The following is a 9834-nucleotide window of genomic DNA, read 5'->3' on the forward strand; positions in this document are numbered from 1 at the left end:
TTGAAATACATAATGTGTTTATTTAATAGACCTTTCTGTGCCTTCTGGAAACTTAGCTTGTCTTGGTATTATAAAGCCACTCCTGCAGTATCATATTTCTCTCTCTCTCTTTCTCTCTCTCTCACACACACACACTCTCTCTTTCTTTCTCTCTCTCTCTCTCTCTCACACACACACACACACACACACACACACACACACACCTTGATAAGGAACTAGAGATAAATATAAAGGTCTGTGACCTTGTAGTCCACACAATGCAATTTAACTTGACAAGCATACAGTGGACATAAGCAGCAACCCTGGCCTAGGCACCGAGCACACAAAGCTTAAAGGTGTGTAGGCCTTTGCTCACAAGGGGTACAAAGGGATGAGAGAGATGCAGCTGCTCAGGAGCCCTGGGCAGTGCACTCATAGCAATAGTGACACTGACTGAGCAGCCACAGGGCAAGAACTGTCCTCAGTGCTAGGTGTACACTGTCTTCCTTAAGCTACAGCTTGATGTTATGAAGCCTGAGCTGCTGCCATCTTCTTTTCAGGAGAAAACTGGCACTTAGAAAGGTCAGTAACCTACCCAATGTCATAGCCATTTGTGGAAGATCCATATTTTGAACTCTGCTGTCTGACTTAAAGCCCTTAACCATTTCCCTCTCCTTTTCATGAATTTGCAAGTAATCATTGTAGTCATTAACCAGTGAGTGCTAAAGAAAGGTCTCAGAAAACCAGAGAAGTAGCACTTAGTCGGGTGCCATGGCTCATGCCTATACTCTTAGCTCTTCAGGAGGCAGAGATCAGGAGGATGGCAATTCAAAGCCATCCCAGGCAAACAGTTCATGAGACCCTATCTGGAAAAGTACCCAACCAAAGAAGGACTGGTGGAGTGACTCAAGTGGTAGCCCACCTGCCTAGCAAGTGAGAGGCCCTGAGTTCAAACCCTAGTATTGCCAATATGTACATAGCACTTGAACTGGGCTTTGAAGGATAAGTTGCAGTATGTCAGGCAGACCAGGGGAAAGGTGATTTCAGTAGAGGGATCAGCTCTGGGAAAGGCGTGGTCATCTAGCATTTGACTGAGAAGTGGTACCAGGCAGAAAGTGAGTAAACTTGAAAATATTGCTGGAGAATCGCAATCCATTCCTTGTAGTTCGTGACTACTTGTACCCCCCATAAGGCCAACCGAAAATATAACAAAAAATATAAACGATGCGGTGTGTGGTAGTGGGAGGCTGAGGATCATGAATTCTGAGCCAGCCTGGGCTACCTACTGAGACCTGGTCTCAAACAAACAAACTGTGCATACATACCTATGCATGTATAATCAAAGTTTCAATCATAGCACCCTCTAACACACAAGACAGCTGCAAACTCTCTTCCATCTTTCGTTATTTCTATGTGTGTTTCAGGTCGGCTTGAGTCAATAGTGAACACACTTTTTGGAAACAGTGAGTGGAACTGCTATGGTTTGTGCAGTGAATAACCTGCACAACTGTTCCCTGCCATCCTGACTATGTTTAGTGTTACATGTGGAATTTAAAAGTTTTTGCTGTGATGTTCTTCCTGTAGAGTCAATTGAGTTATCTGATCTTTCTGTTCCTGGGAAATATAAGGAAACATCTCACTTCTCAGAAAGACTTAAAGCTATCCCATTATCTTTTAAGTGGACTGCTATTGATTATTTAACTTACTAAATAACTCATTTAGCAAACATTATTTGAATAATGGCTGTGGGCCAGGCTCTGTGCCCAAGCAACAGAAAGTACCATTACATAAATAAATAAATAATAAAGCTTGAAATTAAGCCAGACATGATGTCTGTAGTCCCAGCACTCCACGAAGCTGAAGCAGGAGGATTGAGAGCTCAAGGCTAGTCTGGACTACATAGTGAAATCTTGTCTCAAAACACAAAACCAAAGTCAATTAAAACAACAACAAATCTTGAAATTAGCCACATGGGACGCAAAAAATCAAAGGGGTGAAAATGTATCCCCTTTCACTTTGCCAATTGGACTTATGTCTTTGTTGGTCATTCAAGTGGGGCAAAGGAAATCTCCATTTAAAACTCAAGCAAAAACTGAGTGTTTGTCCTGCAACCTGTCATGGAAAATAAATTGAAAAATGGGGGTCGAGGGGGATGAAAATGTGTCTGATTTATTTATTTACTTGTTTGTTTGTTTATCTTTGCAGTACTGAGGTTTGAACTCAGGGCCTCAGACTTGCTAGGCAAGTATTCTATCACTTGGAGCCACTCCACCACCCCCCATTTTGTGATTGGTTTTTTCTTTCTTTCTTTCTTTTTGCAGTACTGGGGCTTGAACTCAGGGCCTACACCTTGAGCCCTTTTTGTGTTGGGTATTTTCGAGATAGGGTCTCTCAAATGATTTCCTTGGGTTGGCTTCAAACTGTGATCCTCCTGATCTCTGCCTCCAGAGTAGCTAGGATTACAGGTGTGAGCTACCAGTGCCTGGCCTTTTTTTCTTACGGACTTTCCAAGCACTAACTTTAGGGAATGGTTCTCAGTGTGAGACACAGGTATTCTAGTCAGAATCACCTGGGAACCTTATTGAGACTTTCAGGAGGATAGGTTAACTTTTTACATCATTAATACTTTGCAGGCAATAGTGAGTTAGTAGCCAGGAAACAGAACACCTGGCAGGGCCAGATGTAGCAGTAATCCCTAGGAAAGTCTGGGCTAGAGACAAGAGAACTGAATTAGGAGCTAAGCACCTACATTCTGGTCCCAGTGTCCCCTCAGGCTTAGGTGATGTTGGGGGAGAGACTCTCTCCTAGCTCCATCTGTAAAATGGGAATTTGGATTGGACTGGACAGCAGTACCCCATGTATAAAGTCACTTTTGCTTAAAAATGGTTAGGGTCACTACTGACAGAAAGCCAGACAGTTTTCTCCTTTTTTTTTTTTCATTTTTCTTTTATTATTCATATGTGCATACAAGGCTTGGTTCATTTCTCCCCCCTGCCCCCACCCCCGCCCTTACCACCCACTCCCCCCCCCTCCCGCTCCCCCCCTCAATACCCAGCAGAAACTATTTTGCCCTTATCTCTAATTTTGTTGTAGAGAGAGTATAAGCAATAATAGGAAGGAACAAGGGGTTTTGCTGGTTGAGATAAGGATAGCTATACAGGGCATTGACTCACATTGATTTCCTGTGCGTGGGTGTTACCTTCTAGGTTAATTCTTTTTGATCTAACCTTTTCTCTAGTTCCTGGTCCCCTTTTCCTATTGGCCTCAGTTGCTTTTAAGGTATCTGCTTTAGTTTCTCTGCATTAAGGGCAACAAATGCTAGCTAGTTTTTTAGGTGTCTTACCTATCCTCACCCCTCCCTTGTGTGCTCTCGCTTTTATCCTGTGCTCATAGTCCAATCCCCTTGTTGTGTTTGCCCTTGATCTAATGTCCACATATGAGGAAGAACATACGATTTTTGGTCTTTTGGGCCAGGCTAACCTCACTCAGAATGATGTTCTCCAATTCCATCCATTTACCAGCGAATGATAACATTTCGTTCTTCTTCATGGCTGCATAAAATTCCATTGTGTATAGATACCACATTTTCTTAATCCATTCGTCAGTGGTGGGGCATCTTGGCTGTTTCCATAACTTGGCTATTGTGAATAGTGCCGCAATAAACATGGGTGTGCAGGTGCCTCTGGAGTAACAGTCTTTTGGGTATATCCCCAAGAGTGGTATTGCTGGATCAAATGGTAGATCGATGTCCAGCTTTTTAAGTAGCCTCCAAATTTTTTTCCAGAGTGGTTGTACTAGTCTACATTCCCAGCAGCAGTGTAAGAGGGTTCCTTTTTCCCCGCATCCTCGCCAACACCTGTTGTTGGTGGTGTTCCTGATGATGGCTATTCTAACAGGGGTGAGGTGGAATCTTAGCGTGGTTTTAATTTGCATTTCCTTTATTGCTAGAGATGGTGAGCATTTTTTCATGTGTTTTCTGGCCATTTGAATTTCTTCTTTTGAGAAAGTTCTGTTTAGTTCACATGCCCATTTCTTTATTGGTTCATTAGTTTTGGGAGAATTTAGTTTTTTAAGTTCCCTGTATATTCTGGTTATCAGTCCTTTGTCTGATGTATAGTTGGCAAATATTTTCTTCCACTCTGTGGGTGTTCTCTTCAGTTTAGAGACCATTTCTTTTGATGAACAGAAGCTTTTTAGTTTTATGAAATCCCATTTATCTATGCTATCTCTTAGTTGCTGTGCTGCTGGGGTTTCATTGAGAAAGTTCTTACCTATACCTACTAACTCCAGGGTATTTCCTACTCTTTCTTGTATCAACTTAAGAGTTTGGGGTCTGATATTAAGATCCTTGATCCATTTTGAGTTAATCTTGGTATAGGGTGATATACATGGATCTAGTTTCAGTTTTTTGCAGACTGCTAACCTCTATTCTGTTCCACTGGTCTTCATGTCTGTTTTTGTGCCAGTACCATGCTGTTTTTATTGCTATTGCTTTGTAATATAGTTTGAAGTCAGGTATTGTGATACCTCCTGCATTGTTCTTTTGACTGAGTATTGCCTTGGCTATTCGTGGCCTCTTGTGTTTCCATATAAATTTAACAGTTTTCTCCTTTAAGGCAGCATGATTTTATGATTTTCCTCTGGATATTCACATAGAAGGTAGAAAACCCTGATACTAATGATCTGAGTCTAGAACTTAATCCCAAACTGCCCAGGCATGGCTTACAGGCACTGAAATTTCTAGGCATACAATTCCATGGTGAATCAAGATGAGACTGGACTTTATATATTTAGAAGTTTACCACCACTTTGGAAAATCACATCATTACTCAAAGGTTTTAATTAAATCACCAATGATCCATGCCTGCATTAGTCTCAGCTTCTAGCTGTCACATTCATGTTGGCTCTATGAATGGAGTCTAGCTTCTGATTGTTTCATTGTGTCTCCTAGAATGATATACTTGTAATGTCAGCTTGCTACAAGATGAAGAGCTTGCAACGGAATGTATATAAATGTGTTGCTTCTTTTATCAAGAAAGTCTTGCTATGAAGAAAACATCCACTAAACTAGTGTGCTTAGTGAGGCAGTTGACTTTCATTCTGATATAAGGTTTTTTTATCTCACTGCTATCACTAAAATTTTACTGTATGCCTATAGCATCATAATGTTTTTATAGTCATGTATATAACTAGGCTTTATTATCCATGAATTACATTTCAGAAAGGAAAGAAGGCATAGCAAATATTAGTTGTTAAAAAAAAATTGAATTCAACATGTTTAGTGATCATTGGATGAAATGAATGCCAAGAACAAAGGCAGGGCAGGGCTGGGGGAGGGGCTTAAGCTTACCCACAGCATCTTTAGTTCTCTGCTAAGGACAATTGAGAAATCTAATGTTACATAAAGTAAAGTGATTGATGGTCAATGCCACTTCAGACCCCTCTTTCAACAAGAACCCAGTCTACAAGCCCCACCTACATAGAAAGGCTGGGAAGTCTTCTTCAGACTTTTTTTCTAACTTAATTTGGAATGTTTTAAGCTTTGTTACCTGGTAACTTGGTCCATCTATCTAGCTACACAAGTCACAGAAAGAATTTGATGCTATTGTATTAAGGATGTGATCCAATTCCTTCCCCACGTTCCCCCCACCCCCACCAAGGATAATTACTCTTCATTGCTCTGTCCCCTGAAAGTGTCCTGGATGGTGGCTGAGAGTAAGCTTTCTTTACTCTACAGAGTCAGTGGGATTCAGTCCAGCAGGGGTTAATGCTGGCTTCTGGTCTCTGCTGGGGAGCGGGCTGGATAGGACTCCTTCAGGAATGGCTGGTGCAGATGCTGCCTTGCTTGGTTGATTACAATCTCCAGCACCCAGGAGGCTCTGACTAGGTTTGACATAATCAGCTCACAGCCTCTGCCTGCACTCTTTCACAAACAGGCCATTTTCACATCTTTTTCATGAAATTCGACAAGCGGAAAAATAATTAATGTTACCTCAGCCCAGCAATGACCCTGGGTCCAATTCAAAAGGGAGGCATGTTGCATAAACTGCCCTTTAATTGAGGGTTGGGGCAGACCCCACATACTCCTGTATTGGGTCTGCCTCCCTGGTCAAGGATGATTAGGCTTTCCTAAGATCGGGGACCCCTGGTCACTGAGTACTACCCAGTTTCAGGTTCAAAGAGCTTCTGTGAAAGAATTTCGTTCATGTATTTGGTAAGCACAGACCTGTTGTGCCTGTCAGAGCATTCTAGAAAGTACTGTTGGTTGTTCCCATTTTAGTGATAAAAAGTGTCTTTCTTGTTTTGGAAGACACAAAATTAGGACCCATGACTATTTTTTAATATGTTCTTTTGCTTTCTTTTAGAAAAAGAAAATGCAATTAAAAATTATTATTCATCACTTATGCTGCTGCTGTGAACCTAAAATGGTGCAGCCATTTTGGAAAATAATCTAGAAATTTCTCAAATAGTGAAACATAGTTAACCATTTGACCCAGCAATTCTACTTCTAGGTATTGTACCCAAGAGAAATGAAAACATTTGTCCACACAAAACTTCTGTACAAATGTTCATAGCAGCATTATTCTTTTTTTTTTTTTTTTTTTTTTTTTTTTCTGAGTTTATTGAATTCAAGAATCCTCAAGCTGACTTTGGCAAGTGTATCTGAAATTACAACATACAAACACATAGCTCTGTATATATATATATATTAACACCTATTGTTTCTCTTGGTACTTTGTTTTTTTTTTTTTTTTTTCATTTTTCTTTTATTATTCATGTGTGCATACAAGGCTTGGTTCATTTCTCCCCCCTGCCCCCACCCCCTCCCTTACCACCCACTCCGCCCCCTCCCGCTCCCCCCCTCAATACCCAGCAGAAACTATTTTGCCCTTATCTCTAATTTTGTTGTAGAGAGAGTAGAAGCAATAATAGGAAGGAACAAGGGGTTTTGCTGGTTGAGATAAGGATAGCTATACAGGGCATTGACTCACATTGATTTCCTGTGTGTGGGTGTTACCTTCTAGGTTAATTCTTTTTGATCTAACCTTTTCTCTAGTTCCTGGTCCCCTTTTCCTATTGGCCTCAGTTGCTTTAAGGTATCTGCTTTAGTTTCTCTGCGTTAAGGGCAACAAATGCTAGCTAGTTTTTTAGGTGTCTTACCTATCCTCACCCCTCCCTTGTGTGCTCTCGCTTTTATCATGTGCTCATAGTCCAATCCCCTTGTTGTGTTTGCCCTTGATCTAATGTCCACATATGAGGGAGAACATACGATTTTTGGTCTTTTGAGCCAGGCTAACCTCACTCAGAATGATGTTCTCCAATTCCATCCATTTACCAGCGAATGATAACATTTCGTTCTTCTTCATGGCTGCATAAAATTCCATTGTGTATAGATACCACATTTTCTTAATCCATTCGTCAGTGCTGGGACTTCTTGGCATAGCAGCATTATTCATAATAGCAAAAAGGTGAAAACAATCTGAGGGCTTATCAACAGATGGGTGGATAAACAAAATGTGGTAGGTTCATACACTGTGAGATTATTCAGTCATAGAAAGAAATGGAGAGCCAGGTGCCAGTGGCTCACACCTGTAATCTTAGCTATTTGGGAGGCTGAGATTGGGAGGATCATGGTTGGAGCGAGACTCAGCCCAGGAAAATACTTCCCAAGATCCCATCACCAAAATAACCAGACTAAGGCTGGCAGAGTAGCTCAAGTGGTAAGAGTGTCTGCCTAGCAAGCATGAGGCCCTGAGTTCAAACCCCAGTGCAACCAAAAATAAAAATAAAATAATAATAACCAGACCAAAATGAACTGGAGGTGTGACTCAAGCAGTAGAGTATCTACTTTGCAAGTGAGAAGTCCTGAGTTTAAACCCTGCCCCCAAAAAGAAAAGAAGAATGGAGTATAGAAATGCATTATAACATGAGAGAACTTTGAAAACACTATGTTCAGAAGCCAGTTAAACAGACAGGCACACACACATATTATTTATAACATAAAGGATGGCCAAATAGAGAAGAGAGTAGATTATTGGTTGCTTAGGGTTAAGGAGAATGAAAGGTTGAGGGGTTGGTGAATACCTAAGAGGTGTGTGGTTTCTTTTCAAGGTGATAAACATATTCCAAAGTTGATTTTAGTGCTTGTTGCACAACTCTATGGATATAAACCTACTGAATTATAAGTTTAAAAAAGAAAGCAAGGATCTGAGTTCAATGCCTAGTATCACCAAAAAGAAAAAGGAAATATAGTACAACATAGCACAACGGTAAAATTGTCCAAAATGCAAAAGTAGATATGAGGCTGTTGTGTTGGGACATGCTTGTAATTTCAGCAGGCAGGAGGCTGAGGCAGGAGGCTGAGGCAGGAGGATGCAGCATTCAAGGCCAGCCTGGGCTGCATCGTGAGATGCTTTGTTGGAGTGATGGTTCAAGTGGTAGAGCCCTGCCTAGCAACTATGAGACCCTCTGTTCAAACCACAGTACCACTAAAACAAACAAACAAACCACACACACACACACACACACACACACACACACACACACACACACCATAATGAGCTACTATCTCAAAAAAAAATCTACACGGTCACTGTGAGAAGTTTGGGAAATTTCACAGTAGAGAAAGACAGTAAATGTCTTCTATTATCTGACCAACTACAGAGAAGCACTGTTAGCATCCAGGTACACATCTCTGTGGTCCTTTTCCTGGCTCTTCGAGTCTCATGTCTTGTGATGTTATAGAGCTGTGGAAAGAGACCCCACTGTGCTAAGCAAACGCCTTCCTTCCTGTCTTTCCTTGGTTCTCTTAGAAGTAGAAATGCCCAACATCCACTTTGCTGGTGGTGGTGAGACTCTGATTCCAACTGCCGGGAAACCAGGTTTAGTTACTGATTACTAGAGTAGTACACGGCCATTATGGAAGTTATGTCTGCATGTGTGTCCTGAATATGGAAAGCAGATGACAGGCTAATCTGGGATAATGGATGAAGGTGGCAAGTGAAAACACACTTCTTAAACCTTCAACCCCACATCCCTTAAAATGACAGAAAAGACACCCTCTCTTGAGAGCCCCCCAAACTATGGGGGCTCTACTCTCCCACTTTACATTTTCTATCTCAATAAACTCTCCTGTTTTACACTTGAAAAAATAAGTTTTTCATGGTAAACATGAACAGGTGTCTCTAGTAGATCAGAAATGATGAGGAATTCCTAGAAGGTCAAATGCAGAATGGAAACAGGTAAACAAGAAAGGAAAGTTCTCTGCCAAAAAATACAGGTGAGGAGAAACAAACAGAAGAAAACACCAAACTATGTAAAGTCCATAATTCCTAGATCCAAAAGGCTCTTAAAAAAGAAAGGATGTCCCCCCTAAGATTGGCACAAATTCATTTGCACCAAAACCTGACCGGAACTGACATGAAGCTATTTGGAGACTTTATCTCAGCATGACTACTCATTTATTGCTTTGCAAAAAATATGTCTGATTGTAGACTGCTACCTTCGGCCCACTGGGAGCGTTATACTTAGTAAGTACAGTAAACTACCTTTCAAAATTCAAAACCATTCACAATTCCAAAACAAGACTGGATCCTGGGATTTCTAGTAATATTAGAAGAGGCACCTGTAACAGAGTGAGAATTAGATATCTGTCAAGAAGTGAATGACTGCATAAGTTGGGGGGGGGTTTGTCAATGAATTGAAAGGAAATTGAAGTCATACAAATTGGAAAGGAGGAAATTAAATGTCTTCATTTGTAGAGGACACATCTGGAAAATCCCAGGAAGTCTATCAAAAGAGAAAAATGTCTAGAACTAGTAAGTGGGTTTAGCAGGTTCTCAGAATTCAAAGTCA

The 9834-nt window shown here is 41.0% G+C and overlaps 1 non-coding gene across 1 annotated transcript; it reads left to right on the plus strand.

The window, feature by feature from the left end:
• The first annotated feature begins 1980 nt into the window (after positions 1-1980).
• LOC141415311 (small nucleolar RNA SNORA27) lies at positions 1981-2109 on the plus strand. Its single transcript, XR_012440288.1, has one exon. It is a non-coding gene; the product is annotated as a small nucleolar RNA SNORA27 (small nucleolar RNA).
• Positions 2110-9834: the final 7725 nt, after the last annotated feature.

The sequence above is a fragment of the Castor canadensis genome, chromosome 12, assembly GCF_047511655.1.
Source record: "Castor canadensis chromosome 12, mCasCan1.hap1v2, whole genome shotgun sequence".
Classification (NCBI taxonomy): Eukaryota; Metazoa; Chordata; class Mammalia; order Rodentia; family Castoridae; genus Castor; species Castor canadensis.